Source organism: Canis lupus, chromosome X, assembly GCF_011100685.1.
Source record: "Canis lupus familiaris isolate Mischka breed German Shepherd chromosome X, alternate assembly UU_Cfam_GSD_1.0, whole genome shotgun sequence".
Taxonomy (NCBI): Eukaryota; Metazoa; Chordata; class Mammalia; order Carnivora; family Canidae; genus Canis; species Canis lupus.
Genome location: NC_049260.1, coordinates 111,169,832 through 111,188,139, shown reverse-complemented (window position 1 = coordinate 111,188,139; position 18,308 = coordinate 111,169,832). Strand labels below are relative to the sequence as shown.

Genomic DNA, 18,308 nt, shown 5'->3' with positions numbered 1-18,308 from the left:
GGGAGCTTCAAAAATACTAATGCCCATTTCCAACCCACCCACCCTCCAAAGATTGTGATTTCTTAGTCTGGGAGGGCCTGGGCTCTGGAATTTTTAAAAGATTTCTTGATGATAATGATGTGCAGACAATTTGGGAACCACAGGGTTAGAACAATGAATCCTGTTACTGCTCCATTCTGCTAGAGTTTCTGCTTGCCTTGTCCACCCAATATGGACTCCAAATTCTTCACCTCTGGGCACTATCTGCAACACAACTGAAGACATTCTTCCACTTGGGGCTTGAGGAGTTAGGTGGTAATGACTGAACTTTTACTGTGGAATGGGAAAGGTGCCTCAGTAACTGAAACATCTAGCCCCTTGCTGTTTAATGTATGGTCTGTGGCCAACATCATCAGCATCACCTGGGAACATTTTAGAGCTGCAAGTGCTTGAGGCCCATCCCATACCTGCTGACTTCTCAGGTGATGTGTATGCACATTGAAGTCTGAGAGTTACTTAAAACATTTTTTAAAAAGGGGTGCCTAGGTGGCTCAGTCAGTTAAGCATCCGACCCTTGATCTTAGCTCAGGTCTTCATCTCAGGGTCGTGAGCTCAAGCCTCACCTTGGGGCCTATCTAAAAGAAAAGTCTGAGAATTACTAGTCTTCTTACCTCAGGTACTGTCCCTGGAAAATGGCTTTTCACTCATCTGGGATTGTCGGATTCAGCAAATAAAAATACAGGATGATCAGTTAAATTTGAATTTCAGATAAAGGACAAATAATATATAGTATTTCCCATGACATATTGTCATCCTGTATTTTATTAGGCAAACTTATAGCCCCTCACATTCAAGGACTGATACTACAAAGATACCTATCTCGGTTTTCCTCTGGGACCATGACCATGTTCTCTTGCACTTCATGTCTTTCAAGTCATTCCAGATAGACATTTGGTCTGATACAGACTGGGTCTTGAGACCCAATCCCAACATAGGTGCTTGACGTCCAGCTTTGTGCCATGCTAACTCAAGCCTCATAAATGCCAACTGGTCAGCTCTTACATCATGTCTAATACCTCCTATCATTGGAGCTATGCCATTCCTTATCCAAATGTGGCTAAAGAAATAGCATCTCTCCCAGTTTTGCCTGAATCTTCTTTCATCGCCTGGATTCTGAGTCATTCATTGAGCTTCCTCTGTGCACCTTACAATGTGTTGCCTGGTCTAGACCAATTTTGTAGTGTAAAGGTCACTTCTTGGGGTGGGGGCTGGGGAGTGGCTTTTACACCAGTGGCAGAGATTTCACAGTCCCTGTGTCCTCAGTTGTTCCATGGTAACACTCCAAGTATAGAATCCTCTTCGTTCTACAAATCCAGATATCCCAGTTCCTAACTAGCTAATGTACAGACCTGTTCAAAATTGAAACTTAACGAGGATGGTTTCATCTGTAAAATGCCTGAAGCTTCCTATCCGGGTATACACACTGCCATGTGAATATGCTTCTTGCTAAGCTCAGTTCAGGTGGGAAGTAGCATATAGGCCATTCATGTCTAGGGATAAGAAAAGAAACCCTCATCAAGTTGGCTGCACCCGACAAAACCACTTCAGTATGCAGAAGTCTGTGACTGTGTGCTATTTTGTATATCACATGGTCAGCCATTCCCGTTTCATTTATACACTCATGCAGTTAGTCAGTTCCAAATATTCTTTGGGAGGAGATGATAAGTCTCCCTCCCCCAAATGCACCTTCCCATATTGTTTACACACAGCCTCAGAGAATCCTACCCATGAGGTCTGTAGCCTCAAGACTGAAAATATTTGTTCTATATGATGAACAGGGGCTTGGCTCCTACATAAACATTAGCATCATTTCTATTATCATCATAATAATCTCATAAATTTGTATAGTGCTTGATGGTGAAACACTTTCAGATCCCTTATCTCAGTCCTACAACTCTTGGGACTAGGTGTTTTACTCTCTATTCTACAGACATCTTAAGGCACTTTGCCATTAAACTCTACGTTATTATAATCAAACTAATTATTTGACATTATGTGGCCCCCCCAAAATCCGTATCATCTGAATTAAGATTTTAAAAATCAAATATCAGTCCCTGAGTGAAGAGATTCACCCTCCCCATTTGGGTGAGTATCCTCCATCCCCTGAGGGTCCAGATAGAACAGAAAGGGGAAGGAGGGCATGAAAGACACAAAAATATAAAGATAAGCTCAGAATACTGGAAAATATTTCATAGACTGAAATTTTAAAAAGGATATTGTCATTAACATTTTTTATTTTTTCACTTTTACTGAAATATGTAATGTTATGAGCGCTGATATTTACAATGGTAGAATGCTATTAGCACAGGAATTTGTTTAAACAACCATTAGGCCAAATTCTCTTTAATTCTCAAAATAAAACAGTTTAAAAAATGGCTTAGGAAGTTATTTTCAAAATAACACATCTACTTTAAAAATACACTTTAACTTACTATGACACCTGATAATGTGTCATCTATTTAAATTACAACTACCATTATTGAACAACAGATAACAAGAAATTGGCACTTTAAAATTTCACTGTTATGTCAATAATACTTTTTTTAAGTTAATACCTTTGACATAGGTTTTAGTTGTTTGCAATCTGTTACCTTCTTTGTTTTATTATGATATACTAGTTTATTAAAATATATGTAATCTAAAAAAATATCAAAAAAATAAAAATGAAATATCAAATTGATGTAGGTAGCTAAACATCATCATAGAAAGTAGCAACAAGAGGGACATTGGATAACTGGTTGCCTGCTTGCTTTTCTAGAACATGGTCCCTACTACCCTTTATTTCTTCTGTCCTTACCAGTTTTTTCACCTGTAACTCTCTAGTGGAAAGAGTTTTCGGGATGGAAGGGCTAAAATTCAAATCCCATGTTTGCCAAGTGAAATTAGGCAAGTCACTTAAACTCTTGTTCTCAGGTTTCTCATATTTATTTTTTAAAAAATATTTTGTTTATTTATTAATGACAGAGAGAGAGAGAGAGAGAAAGGCAGAGACACAGGCAGAGGGAGAAGCAGGCTCCATGCAGGGAGCCTGAGGTGGGATTTGATCCAGGATCTCCAGGATCACACCCTGGGCTGAAGATGGAGCTAAACTGCTGGGCCACCGGGGCTGCCCAGGTTTCTCATATTTTAAATGGGGTTAATAAGAGTAGCGACTTCAAAGGGTTATTGAGAGCATTAGACAAAATTATGTATGTAAAGCACTCAGTGAGGGAGTGAGCAATAGGCACTCATGAAGTAATAACCCCCTGTCCCCCAACAAAAAGAATCGTGCATCTCTTAACAGCACTCTGTTCCCCAAATGCCTGAAATATGGAAAAATGCTATTTCTCACAGTGTTCAAACACTATAAGCTACTTTAAAAAACTGAAGTTAGGGGCACCTGGGTGGTTCTTGGTGTCAAGTATACACTTGATTAAGTGCCTCTAGATTTGGGCTCAAGTCATGATCTCAGGGTGGTGAAATTGGGCCCTACAATGGGGCTCCACACTTGGCATGGAGCCTGCTTGGGGTTCTCTCTCTTCTTCTCCCTCTATCCCACCCCACAACCGCTTGCATGCTTTCTCTCTTCCTCTCTCAAAAAAAAGAACTGAAACCATTCAGAGTATATACTCTGAGCACAGTGGGATCAAACTAAAAATCAATAACAGAAAGATAACGAAAGATCTTCCAAACATTCGGAAATTAAGCAATACACTTCTAAATAATCCATGGATCATAAAGTTTCAAATAAAAAATTTAAAATATAGAGAACTGAATAAATAAAATCTTTTAAAAAATAAATAAAATATAGAGAACTGAATGAGAATGAAAATACAATCTATTAAAACATATGGGATTCAGCTATATCAGTGTGGAAAGGCAAATGTATAGCACTAAATGCTAATATGAGAAAGCAAGATACATCTCAAATCAATCATCTAAATTCCTATACCTTAAAAAAAGAAGAGCAAAATAAACCCAAAGCAAGCAGAAGGAAGGAAGAAAAGGATAAAGCTGCAAACAAATCAATAAAACTGAAAATAGAAAAACAGGAGAGAAAAATCAATGAAACAAAGCACGGATTCTTTGAAAAAAAATCAATAAAAGACTGAGAAAGATGAAAAGAGAGAAGACACAAACAACAGGAATAACACTACAGAGCATGTATCCATTAAAGGAAAAATAAGAGAATGCTACAAACAACTGTAGGCTCATTAATTTGATAACTAAGATGAAATAGAAACAATTCCTTGAAAAGCACAACTTACCAAACTTCAGTGGAGTTGAAATAGGCATCCTCTTTGGTCCTATGACCATTAAAGAAATTGTATTTAATTAAAAACTCCCCCTAAAAGATAATATCCAAGCTCAGATGGTTTCATTGGAGAATTCTACCAAACATTTAAAGGATTAACACCAATCTTACACAAATTCTTTCAGAAAATAAAATAAGGGGATCTCTGGGTGGCGCAGCGGTTTAGCGCCTGCCTTCGGCCCAGGGCGCGATCCTGGAGACCCGGGATCGAATCCCACGTCGGGCTCCCGGTGCATGGAGCCTGCTTCTCCCTCTGCCTATGTCTCTGCCTCTCTCTCTCTCTCTCTCTCTCTCTCTCTCTCTCTCTCTGTGTGTGTGACTATCATAAATAAATAAAAATAAAAATAAAAAAGAAAATAAAATAAGAAGCACTTTCTGACTCATTTTCTATGGCAAGCATTACTTTGATTCGAAAACCAGACTTAGTACAAAAAAAAGAAAGAAAAAAGGAAACTGCAGACCAATATCCATTAAGAACTTTAATTCCTCAAAAAGTATTGACTCCAATATAGCAATGTATAAAAATATTAGCAACTCAAATACAGCAACGTACAAAAAGAATTACAAACAGTGACCAAATGGGATTTATTAACCAAGGCTGGCTCACTATCCCAAAATCAATGAAAAAAATCAATTGATGTAACCTCTATATCAATAGCCTGAAGGAGAAAACTCAAATGACCATATTAATAGTTTCAGAAAAAAGCAGTTGACAAAATTCAACTACCATTCATAACTTAAAAAACAAAATGAAATCTCTTAGCAAATTAAGAATGAAGAAAGACAACCTCAACTTGATGAAGAGCTTCTACAAACCCACAGCTAACATCATTCATAACGGTGAAAGGCTGAAGGCTTTTCCGCCCTAAAATTCAAAATAAAGCAATGATGTCAACTTTCACTACTCTTACTCAACATAGTACTAGGAGTTCTAGCCCTGTGACAGGCAGGAAGAAATAAAAGGCATATAGATTGAAAAGGAAGAAATAAAACTATATTGCAGATGACATGATTGTATAAATACAAAATCCCAAGAAATTGATACAAAACTCTTGCAACTTAGAAATTAATCCATTAAGGTTGCAAGATACAAGACACAAAATATCAATTGCATTCCTTATGCTAACAATGAACATCTAAAAACCAAAACGGAAAACCAGTATAATTTACAATCACTTTAAGAAAAATGAACTAGGGGATCCCTGGGTGACTCAGCGGTTTAGCGCCTGCCTTCGGTCCAGAGTGTGATCCTGGAGTCCCGGGATCAAGTCCCACATCAGGCTCCCTGCATGGAGCCTGCTTCTCCCTCTGCCTGTGTCTCTGCCTCTCTCTCTCTCTCTCTCAGTCTGTGTCTCTCATGAATAAATAAATAAAATATTTAAAAAAGAAAAAAATAAAAATGAACTAGGTGCATATCTAACAAAACACGTACAGACTTGTGCACTTGAATTACAAAACATTGATGAAAGAAATCAAAGAACACCTAAATAAATGGAGGAATATATTGTGTTCATGGGTTGGAAGACTCATCGGAGTAAAAATGCCAATTCCTCCCTAACCAATCTATAGATTTCATGCAATTCCTATAAAAATATCAGCAAGGATTGGTAGATACAGACAAGCTTATTCTAAAATTTATATGGAAAGTCATAGGCCCTAGAGTAGCTCAAGCAATCTTGAATAAAAAGAAGAAAGAAGAGGGAGGAATCACTCCACCTGATATTAAGGGTTACTCTATACCTATAATAATCAAGACAGTGTGGTATTGGCCAAAGAATAGACACATAGATCAATGGAACAGAATAGAGAACTCAGGAATAGATTCATACCAATGTGCCTAACGGATGTTTCCCAAAGCTGCAAAGCAATTCAATGGAGGTAATAAACTATTCCCAACAAGTGATACACATGGGCATCCATAGGCACACCTTATACAAAAATGGGTCACAGACTTAAATGTAAAATACATGACTTTCAGGGGAAAAAAAAAAACACATAGGGGAAAATCTTTGGGACCAGAGATTTGTATACTTGACACCAGAAGCACAAACCATAAAGGAAACAAGTTGAAAAATTGGACCTTATCAAAATTTAAATATTTTGTTCCGAAAATGCTATGAGCTAGTTTAAAACATCATTCTTGTATAATAAGCAAAATGTTAACAGAATCAGGTGTTTCCAGACATAGCAAAATAGAACCTGGTTTAGTTCACATGTGGAGCTGTGAGTCCACTTTCCTTGGCGGTTAAGTGTGCAAGATATGTGCTCTCGTAGGGCCCGAGTCACTTCCAGGGCACGCATTTCCTGTGGCTAGGACTTTTCTAAAGGTAAGTCAGCTGGAAACAACATACAATGAACATGCACATAGAATGCTGGGCTTTGGAAAAGAAACACATTTGGGTAAAAGTGAGTAAAGAACTTTATAGTAACCTTTTTTGCAATTCTGACCTTACAGTTGATTGAGATTTCAAAATATGGATAAAAATGTCCCTAGAAAAAAAAAATGTCCCTGGGTTTTAAAAACCCACTGATAGAATCAAACGGCTTTGATTTCAACTGCACTTAAATCTCCTACTGCAGTCAAGGAGGAGACCAACACTCAGCGGCAAAATTCGAAACCCAAGGCTGGCCTCTTTATGACAGAGACAAAGTTGATTGCAGTGAACATTCTTGGCATCAGCTCAAGATGTTTTGAGTTTCTAGATCCTGAAAGGGAAATGCTCTTAGGAGCCTTTCAGATCATTGATGGGGATAGTATTGAGGAGGTGCGGTGTAGATGGGGAGAGGGAGGGGAGAAGAGCTGCTGCCTGGCCTCTGGAATTGGTCTTAACTAACATTTATTAAACCTACTATAGCAAGTGTGTTCACTAGTTTTTTTTGTTTGTTTGTTTGATGTAATCCTCACTACAGTCTTAGAAAGAGCAAATGCAGGAGGATAATTCAAAACTCAAGGGAGGTAACTCATGTCTGTTGAGTGCTTGCTGTATGTACTGGGCACTCTGCTGTGCACTTTATGCCTTAGAACAATGCAATAAAGTAGATACTATTATCATTTCCATTTTACAGATGAGGCAACAGAGGCTTTGAGAGGGACTTGTCAGCTCACTCTCAGGTTCTGTGTGTGTGTGTGTGTGTGTGTGTGTTGCATCCTGCAACAAAATATTCCCAATACAAATTCTGCCCAAGATCCATCCTCTAGCAGTTAAAAGGACAGAGGAGCAGCTAGCCATCAAGCATCTACCAAGGGCAGCCGGCTGGAACTGGTGGTGGTCCCAGGAAGCCCAGTGACAGGGCTCGCTGTAGCTCTGAAGCAGGGAAAGCAGCATGAGGTTGGCACAGTGTCAAGGGGTGAGGGAAGGGAGGACAGAACCAGAGCCCTAACCAGCATTTTTGGCGCCCGGGGCAAGAAGCGTGAAACTTGCCTTCTCTTCAATGGAAGCTGCTCTTGGAAGGGGGAGGGGCAGCCCTGTGCACAAAAGGTCCCCTGGCTGGTGCGCTCCCAGCCCTTGACCTCGGGCCTCTCGCTCCATCCATCTCTGCGACTGCCAAGGGGGCTGGCCTAGGGCCAGGGTGAGGCTTCCAACAGAGACCAGAGAGGTGGTGGGAGAAAAATGCGGTGCCCTCTAAATTTCTGTGCCCCAGTGACCCCACCCTAGCCGGAGCTCCGGAAAGAACAGAAACAGAATGTTGAGTTGAGAAGGGAGGTGAAGGAAGTCACAGAGGGGCTGACTGGAAGAACAGGGAGAGGTCAGGGGGCCATCAGTCACAGCAATGGGGTTGAAAAAATCTGCCAAAAGATGGAAAGTTTCGGTCATTGGCAGGCATTGCAGAGTTCAAGATCTGAGAGGTGAAGCAGGCAATTCCGAGCGGTGGCAGTAGCTGATGAAGTAGACAGGAGGCCCGAATCACAGGGTCGGGGGGGGTCAATGAAGCAGGAGGGCTATTCTTTGATTCTACAAGCTTTTATTGAGCACCTACTATGTGCGAGGCTCTGCAATTAGGCACCAGTGATACAGTAGTGAACAAGACACCGTCCTTACCTTTCTTCAAATGTGGGGGGCAAGTGGGGAAATGGGTGAATGGCAAGCAGACAAATACAATACAATGTTAAGATCCCCCAGGACGTCTCCAGATGCTGGGGCAATGGCTCTTGTGCTTGAGAAACTTTCAGTTTATGGAGATCTACTCTACTTCTTCTTCTTCTCTCTCTCTCTCTTTTTTTTTAAAGATTATATTCATTTATTTGAGAGAGAGAGAGGGAGAGAGCACAAGTCAGAGGAGAGGCAGAGGGAGAGGGAGAAGCAGGCTCCTCTATGAGCAAGGAGCCCAAGACGGGGCTCGATCCTAGGACCACTGAGCCAAAGGCAGACGCTCAACTGAGTGAGCACCCAGACATCCCAGGAGATCTACTCTACTTCTAAGAAGAACTTAATTTAAGAAAGGGAAAATTTAAGTACAAGCAAATAAGTTTGTAACACGGAAGAAGAAATTATTTGCTCTGATTTCTGAGGGAGAGGGTAGGAAAAGAAAAATCAAGAAGGGTTTCATGAAGGCATGGCATATGACAATGAGCAGGGTTTTAAAGGATGCAGGTGGGACGAGGCAAGAATTTTAGGCTGGAGGAACAATTGTGAGTACACATGGTAGCAGAAAAGCACAGATGTATTTGAAGAATGAGGAGTAACTGGGCATGTTTGGAGGTGAAGCTACTAATGGTATTAGCAATGGTGAGACGGTAAGTTAGGGAAGTGGTTTAGAAGGAATTTCCTAAAAAAAGAAGAAGAAGAGGAAGAAGAAGAAGAAGAAGAAGAAGAAGGAGAAGAAGGAGAAGAAGGAGAAGAAGGAGAAGAAGAAGAAGAAGAAGAGAAGAAGAAGAAGAAGAAGAGCCTCCTCCTCCTCCTCCTCCTACCTCCGACCCCTCCTCGCCCTCCTCCTTACCTACTCCTCCTCCTCCTCTCCTCCTCCTCCTAAGACAGAACCGAAGAAGAAGGAGAAGAAGAAAGAATTTCCTGATGCAAGGTCTGGGTAACCGCAGTCAGAAGAGAGAGGCAGAAAGATCTATTTGTTTTTTTAATTTATTTTTATTGGGGTTCAATTTGCCAACATATAGCATAACACCCAGTGCTCATCCCATCAACTGCCCCCCTCAGTGCCCGTCACCCAGTCGCCCCCACCCACCTCCTTTTCTACCACCCCTTGTTCACAGAAAGATCTATTTAGAAGCTATTACAGAGGGGCACCTGGGTGGCTCAGTGGGTTAAGCGACGGACTCTTGATTTCAGCTCAGGTCACGATCTAGTGGCCCTGGGTTCAAGCCCCACATCAGGATCCACACTCAGCACCATCTCCTTGAGATTCTAGCCCTCTGCCCTTTCCCCTTCCCCCTGCTCACACACTCTCTCTCTAAATAAATAAAATCTTTAAATATAAAATTGAAGCTATCACAGACGTTCAAGTGCAAGCCAAGGTCCAGATGTAAGACAGTGGGAATGGAAAGGGAAGGGGAGTGGTGGGGGGATACAAGAGGCTCTAGAGATGGGCTTCACAGGCTGTATCAACCAAATAAATGTGGGAAGAATGAGAGAAGACATATCTATGCCAGACCCTTCTTTCCAACTCAGGATGTCTTCTTATTGACTTCTGAGTTAAAAACAGAAGCCACTTTCCTCACTTAAATACATAAGAAACCACGGAGCTAAAGAGATGCAATGACATTGAAAACCAGCAACATACCCAACCATGTGCCATAGTCCTGGCAGAAAGTCCTTAAACAAAGCATGGGTGGGTGCCGAAGCAGCACAGCTGGGCCAGGAAAAACTAAATTGTTTGTAAGTAATAATAACTTTTAAAATAATAAAATATTTTTAAAATGTGGTATACCCACGCACACAATGGAATTTTAGCCATAAAACATAAGGAAACTGGGCAGCCTGGGTGGCTCAGTGGTTTAGCACCGCCTGCAGCCCAGGGTGTGATCCTGGAGACCCGGGATCGAGTCCCACGTCGGGCTCCCTGCATGGAGCCTGCTTCTCCCTCTGCCTGTGTCTCTGCCTCTCTCTCTCTCTCTGTGTGTGTGTCTCATGAATAAATAATAAATAAAATCTTTTAAAAAATAAGGAAACCCTGCCATTTGTGACAACATGGATGGACCTGGAGGGCATTATACTAGATGAAATAAATCAGACAGAGAAGACAAATATTGTATGATCTCACATATACCCCACTGAACTCAGATACGTAGAACAGACTGGTGGTGTGAAATGGTTGAAGGGGATTCAAAGGTACAAACTTCCAGTTATAAAAGAAACAAGTCAAAAAATAAAAGAAACAAGTCATGGGGCGCCTGGGTGATGCAGTCGGTTAAGCAACCAACTCTTGATTTTGGCTCCGGTCATGATCTCAGGGTCATGAGATCGAGCCCCACCTGGGGCTCCATGCTGGGCGTGGAGTCTGCTTAATATTCTCCCTCTCCCTCTGCCCCTCCTTGCCTCAAAATAAATTAATATATTAAAAATGTTTAAAATAAACAAGTCACGGAGATGATAATGCAGTATGGAGACCATAGTTAGTAATATTGTATTGTATGCTTGAAAGTTGCCAAGAGAGCAGATCTTAAAAATTCTCATCACGAGAAAAAAATTTGTAATTACGTGTGGTGCTGGATGTTAAATTAGACTTATTGTGGTGATCATTTTGCAATATATACAAATATTGTTATGTTGTACACCTGAAACTAACATGATGTTATATGTCAATTATATCTCAATACAAAAAGATAAAAATATTAAAATAATAATACTAAAATAATAATACTTAACAGTTATTGACCTTGTTCTTCGTGCTAACTCCCAGAGAGGCGCTTTATACGCAGTATCTCACTTAATCCTTCTATCTCAGGGAAATGTCCTTACTAAGGTTTAGTCCACGCAGGTTTTAGATCACACAGCTAGTATGTGGCCATTGGAGATTTGAACTCAGGGTCATCTTCCATGCCATCAAGACTGCTTTGGAAACAAGCCCACTGACCTATGCTGTCAGAAACAAGGACCTAGCCCCAAAACAGAAGAAGGCAAGCAACCCTCTCTCTGAGTTAGCCAGAGTTTTGTTTTATTTTGATTTTATCTTTTTTATGCACCTGTTCCATGTAAAATTTGGAGCCGTAATTACCAGGAGACAGGCGCCAAATCAACCGAGAATCTGTTAGGTATAGCAAGAGCTGAAAGTATTCAGACACTAAGTAGATACACAAAAAGCAAGAGCTTTCTTATTCATTAGCAATATCCTGTTAGAAATAATAAAAACAAAATAACAAAAACAAATCCCGCTTCCAGCAACAACAATACATTTTAAACAACTAAGAAAAAAATCTTACTAAGAAATGTGTGTCTGGAAAAAAAAAAGAAATGTGTGTATGGGATGGCCTATATGAAAAAAGTTACAAGCCAGGTAATACAGAACCAAAAGCTAAACCATAAATGTTGAAACCATGCAAAGTAATCTTAATAATCCATGGAGAAAATTACAATTGTTCTAGGACCTTTACAAATTTTTATCAAAACACTAAAAATTCTCTTACTGCCCATTCCATTATAAATTTATAAGGAAATGGGAAAAAATTAAATTACTATTTTGGTAGTACACTGCCATTTAAACCTTAGAAACACTGAATATTAAAATGTTGCATTAAAAAAATAAAAAAAATAAAAATGTTGCATTACTTTGTAATAAACTTACCAATGTTAGTTTTCACAGTGCTTTCCTTCTCCTCATAACTTACAATACAAGCCAGCGAGCTATATGTTCTACACCTTAACAAATTGGCAAACTCCTTTTAAAGTTCTGGATCAACATTCTGCATTTTATCCTTCACACTTTCAGTGTGGTGAAATCTCTCCAAGAATCCCCTCTACATGTGGATGTTTGCTGGTGTCACTGTCTTTGGGACATCTTTATTCTTTTTGTCACGACAACTTTTCCTAACACCATTTATGTCAATAATTTCACCCTCATTAAATCCCTGGGGCTGGGACACCTGGGTGGTCAGTGGTTGAGCATCTGCCTTCCACTCAGGGCGAGATCCCCGGGTCCTAGGATCGAGGCCCGCATCGGGCTCCCTGCGAGGAGCCTGCTTCTCTGCTTGTGTCTCTGCCTCTCTCTGTGTGTCTCTCATGAATAAGTAAATAAAAATCTTTTTTAAAAAATTTCTCGGGCTGCATTTCTAGGATCTCTCCAATTCCCAAGTTTAGCTATTTCTTTTTTAACCTCACTTATGTTTCTAATCTGTGTTTCGCTTCTAGCAATATCACTTTTGGTTTCTTTGCTGCACTTTTTATCTTTCTTGTCCAATTCATTCTTTCAATGGTCCATTTTATAAAATGTTATGTGAGTTTATCACTGAGAGACAAAGAGGCAACACAACCACACAGTTTTGCTCAGCGAACAATCACCAATAGACTTTGAGAGAAATGATACAACTGCTCACTAATGACACTAAGCTTTTGTTACTCACATGGTGAATTTGTGGACTGAAGAGAGAGCCTAAGTTTGTACTTTATGCAATAACTCAGTTAATACACCACGTTGACTGAAATTCAATCGTGTTGTCAGCAGCCTGGTGTTATTTAATTAAATCATGGTAAGTGAAAATCGTGAATATCAGAACCATGCAAAGAGAGGACTGCCTGTACTTTACGTAAAGGCCCCAGCCCACTTTAATAAATGGAGAGATACCACACTTAGTTTTTACAAAATACTTACTGTGTGTCATGTGCTGTTCTAAGTTCCTGTTTACACAGGTGTTAATTTACTTAACCTGTACACAAACCCTACAAGTAAGTACTAATAGTATTTTCATTTTACAGATTAAGAAACTGGAACATAGGGGCACCTGGACATCTCAGTCAGTAAAGTGTCCCACTCTTGATTTCGCCTTGAGTCATGATCCCAGGATCGTGAGATGAAGCCCTGCATCAGGCTCCGCACTGGGCACGGAACCTGCTTAAGATTCTCTCTATCCTTCTGCCTCTGACCCTCCCCTTGGCCCCCCTCCCAAAAAAGAAACTGGGCACAGAAAGATTAAGTAACTTTCTAAAAGTCACACAGCTAAGAAATAGCAATGCCAGAATCTGAACCCAAGTAGTCTGACTTCCAAGGCTGAACACTTTACCAATACCTGTGCTGCCTCATATAACTAGAGGGCCAAGATGTTGATTTTTCCCATAGTAACTTATAAGTTTAATGCTATTGCCATAACCACTTCAGCAGGATTTTTATAAGGAGAACTTGAGAGATTCTAAGTTCATTTAGAAAGCAATAGGCTAGAGAAACTATTATCTTCTAATATTAAAACACAATTTAAAGCTACAGTAATTAAAACAAAGCAGCACTAGAACTAGAGTTGAACGACAGACAGATCAAAGGAATGTATGGTGGCCCATACATAAAAAGACCGTCACATCTTTAAATGTTTTTTAGTCTAAGAGTAAGTTGTATCCCAAATCAGAAAGAAAATGAAATATAATGTACAAATGGTGTTGGGTGAATTGGTTAACTATGATGAAATAAATAAAATTGGATCACTTCTTCATATTTCACATAAAAATCAATTTCAGGTGGTTTAGAGAGTGGAAAAAATGAAACCATAAATGCATAGACAAGAATAAAAGTGAATTTTTTAAATATCTTGGGGCTAGAGAGGACTTTCTTAATATAAAAGAAATAGAAAAAAGATAATATAGTCAACCATATTCAAAATGAAAACTTTTGTAGATTAAACACGCAATGAACAAAATTAAAAGATCTAAAAAACAAACAAACAAAAAACAAAATTAAAAGACCTACCAAAAACTAAGATTTTTTTGCTTTGAAACAATGTAACAGTGTTTGTAAGTATTGTGATTATGTAAAGAGGTTGTAGAAGGAAGCAGGGAAAACTTACAGCCCAATAGAAAAAAAAAAGGAAAGACCAAAAGTAGATGGTACACAAATGAAATATAAAAATCTAATCAATGGCTGACTCCAATAAAAAATATACATATAAAAAATAAAATCTAATCAAGATATTTAAAACGTTAAACTCTATATGTAATAGTAGAAATACAGATTAAAATAACATATGTTTTTGGCCTAGTAATTAGAAAGACATTTTTGTTTGTGTGTATTTTATCACAACATCCACATTTAGTGAGGGTGAGATGAAACAGTAACCCTCACTAAGCCTGCTGGGAGTATACATTGATACACCTTTTCTGGAAAGCAATCTATTAAATTTTTTTTTAAATTCACAACTTTACTTGGTCATCTATCTTCTGGGAATCCTTCCTAAGAATGCTGGTATTATTTATAACATGGACAAACTGAGCACAACAGGACTGCTCACTAAGACAAAAATAGTTAAACAAAATGGGTCACAGTCTTTCAATTTTGCGGCCATTCGTAGTGCTGTTTGCAAAGAATATATAGAAGAATGAGAAAATGCTCAAATATACTCAGGAAGAATTAAGGAGAGGGCGTTCAAAATCACACGCTAGGCTCCCAAATTTTTAAGACAAAAGTAAACATTTGTGTAGAAAATAATACGTGGAAATATAACCAAATGTTATCCCTGGGTGACGGGACTACAGGTTACTTCCATCTTCTTCTCAACTTTCTGCATTTTCCAATTTCCCTAAAACAGACATGTATTTTGTTTATAATTAAAAGAATCAGGATGCCTGGGTGGCTCAGTGGTTTGGCGCTGCCTTCAGCCCAGGGCCTGATCCTAGAGACCCAGGATCGAGTCCCACGTTGGGCTCCCTGCATGGGGCCTGCTTCTCCCTCTGCCTGTGTCTCTGCCTTTCTCTGTGTCTCTCATAAATAAATAAATAAATAAAATATTTTAAAAAAATAAAAAATCATCAACATTGTTTAAACGTTTTTCTCTGCATCCATCCACCCATCCTTCCTCCCACTCACCAGTCCTTTTCCTCATCTCCAAGTCTTAAAAGAAACTTGTATCGTATTCCTTCCCCTGTCCTAGGCTTGCTTCCCTTGCTGCCAAGGGACATCATTCAATCAGTTGATTATGTTCCTTTTAAAGCTCTGTCTCGCCCTTCACGTGGCCCCTCTCTCTCGACCCTTAACATGACCACGTTCCTACCACCCCAAGTGGCTCTCACTTAACCTTGCTTCTTTCTGCCACCACTTTTCACCTTGAACAGCTTGGAAGTGTGGTCTACATTCACTGCCTCCGCCTCTTTACCAACTAACTACTCCTTAAACCTTCACCATCCGGCTTTCAAATGGATTACTGACATGCTTTTCTGGAACGATCACTTCTAATTGCCTACTCCAAGTGCTTCCCACCCGTCCTCCACATTTCCACTCAGTAGGCAGCATGTGCCAGTGCTGATCAAGCTCTTTCACAGAACCGTGGCTTTGGTGGCAGACATTGCCCTTATCTCCTGGCTTCCTGTCCCCCCTGTCCCACCTTCATCCTTCCTCCACCCATCCCTACATGACATGACATTTGCAGTCTCTGCCTCTCCTCTTTTCTTCTCTCTCTAGACTCTTGGCAACTGAGGCTTCTCTTGCAGACCTTTCCTCTCTCTTAAGTTCAAGGCTCATGCTTCCAAGTCCCTGCTCATCCTTTACCGCCACCATGACTGGCATGGATCTCCAATTCCACCTGTGGACAGTCTAAAATCTCTCACCTCCCTAAACCTACTCTTCTTCCAGACTTGTCTGTTTCTACAAATGGTACCATCTAAGTTTCCCTTCAAAATACTTACATGGCTTTGAGAAACAGTCTTTTCCACACGCACTGCCCAAGCCTCAGCTCAGGCTCCTGTCATTTCTTCCTGGAGAGGTGAAGATGGCTGTATCCTGCATCTTTGTATCGGATTGATGGACCTCCTTCCTGGCTGTAGGAACCATGAATGGGAAGCTCCCCATTACCCATTGCAAGTACGTTATTAGAAATGCAGCATAGGGATCCCTGGGTGGCTCAGCGGTTTGGCGCCTGCCTTCGGCCCAGGGCGTGATCCTGGAGTCCCAGGATCGAGTCCCACATCGGGCTCCCTGCATGGAGCCTGCTTCTCCCTCTGCCCGTGTCTCTGCTTCTCTCTGTGTGTCTCTCATGAATAAAAAAATAAAATTAAAAAAAAAGAAATGCAGCATAGATAACTTATAACTCTTCGAGGATATATTTCCTTACTTAGTCATGTTTTTTTTTAAATATTTTATTTATTTATTCATGAGAGAGACAGAGGGAGAAGCAGGCTCCCTGTGGGGAGTCCAATGCGGCACTCGATCCTAGGACCCTGGGATTACGACCTGAGCCAAAGGCAGACGCTCAACCACTGAGCCACCCAGGTGCCCCCTTCTTACTTAGATTTATTTGAAAGACAGACCACAGTTTCCAGAAGAATTTTGGCATAGAGGTAGAGGAACAGCCTTCCAATCAATTCCATAACTTATGACATGACACAGGGATGGGTTGTATGTGTGACACCAGGGGAACTTCCCATTTTAGCTAGCAATTCTTGCTAACTAGTAATTAAGTTTTGAAGAGCATTATTTAAAGTGGACGGATGCACCCTCTGCATTTTCGTGGTCTTGGGCAAAACCATGGTCCCCGCACTCTAATGAAGGTTCCGCCTCACAGCGACTGGAATTTTCTTCCTCCACCAGGGAGCTGGCCTTGCACGCAGGCTGACAGTTGCAGTCACCAGCAATAGACCTAACAATGATTACCTTCTTTGGGGCTACACAAAAAAGAGGTTGCAGAATGAATTCCTAGACTTTTCGTGAAGAAGAAAAATATAGGGATGCCTGGATGGCTCAGCGGTTGAGCATCTGCCTTTGGCTCAGGGCATGATCCCAGAGTCCCAGGATCAAGTCCCACATTGGGCTTCGTGCATGGAGCCTGCTTCTCCCTCTGCCTGTGTCTCTGCCTCTCTCTCTGTGTGTCTCTCATGAATAAATAAATAAATAAAATCTTTAAAAAAAAAGAAAAGACGAAAAATACACACATACATGGGGTTTTTCCTTAGTATGATCTTTGTATTTTCCCCTGGTACAGGCCCACTCCTCCACCCACATTATTTACTCCCCCATCTCCCTCTCCACTCTAACCATCTAACCTATAGTAACGACTTACTATGTGTCCTCTCATATTTTTCTTCCTGGCCAAATAATTATATACAAATTACACACATAGCTTAAAACATGTATTTCATAAAAATGAGATATTTAACACACTTTTCTGCATCTTATTTTCATGCATATTTGTAAAGCTCTATTTCATTATTTGGGGTTTTTTCATTATTTTTTATGTCTGCATAATATTCCATTGCATTAGTATAGAGTTGACCCTTGAACAACGTGGGTCTAAACTGGCTTATATACAGCTTTTTATGGAAAAATACAGTACAGTATTGTTAATGGTTTTTTTTTCTCTTGTGACTTTTTTAAAATAGCATTTTCTTTTCTCTGGCTTACTTTATTGTACGAACACAGTATATGATTCCTATAGCATACCAAATATGTGTTAACTGACTGCTTACATTATCAATAAGGCTTCCAGTCAACAGTAGGCTAAGTTTGGGGGGATTAAAAAGTTATATGTGGATTTTTGACTGCCTAGGGGATTAGTGCCCCAACCCCCAGGTAATTCAAGGGTCAACTGTATTACTAATTTTTCACGCATCCTCTCTATTTATAGCATACTCTTTGTTTTCATTTCAGAGGGGGGAGAAATGGGGGTGTGGGGTGTGTGTGCGTGTCCACAAACAATGCTGCAACAAACGTGCTTGTATATAGAGACTTGTGTATTGTGCTTTTATTTCCACGGGACATATTCTCAGGAGCAGGATTGCCTAGGTAAAGCATACTGCAGGATCTTTCAACATCCATTCAGGAAAAAGTACTATCACCTGTCTGATATTTTTAAAATAATTTTCACAAAAAAATAAATAGCAATAAAAATAAAAATAAT

At 40.1% G+C, this 18,308-nt stretch overlaps 1 long non-coding RNA gene across 4 annotated transcripts in view; it reads right to left on the bottom strand.

The window, feature by feature from the left end:
* LOC102156336 overlaps positions 1 to 18,308 on the bottom strand; it is a 354,886-nt gene that overhangs the window by 28,599 nt on the left and 307,979 nt on the right. The window lies entirely within an intron of this gene.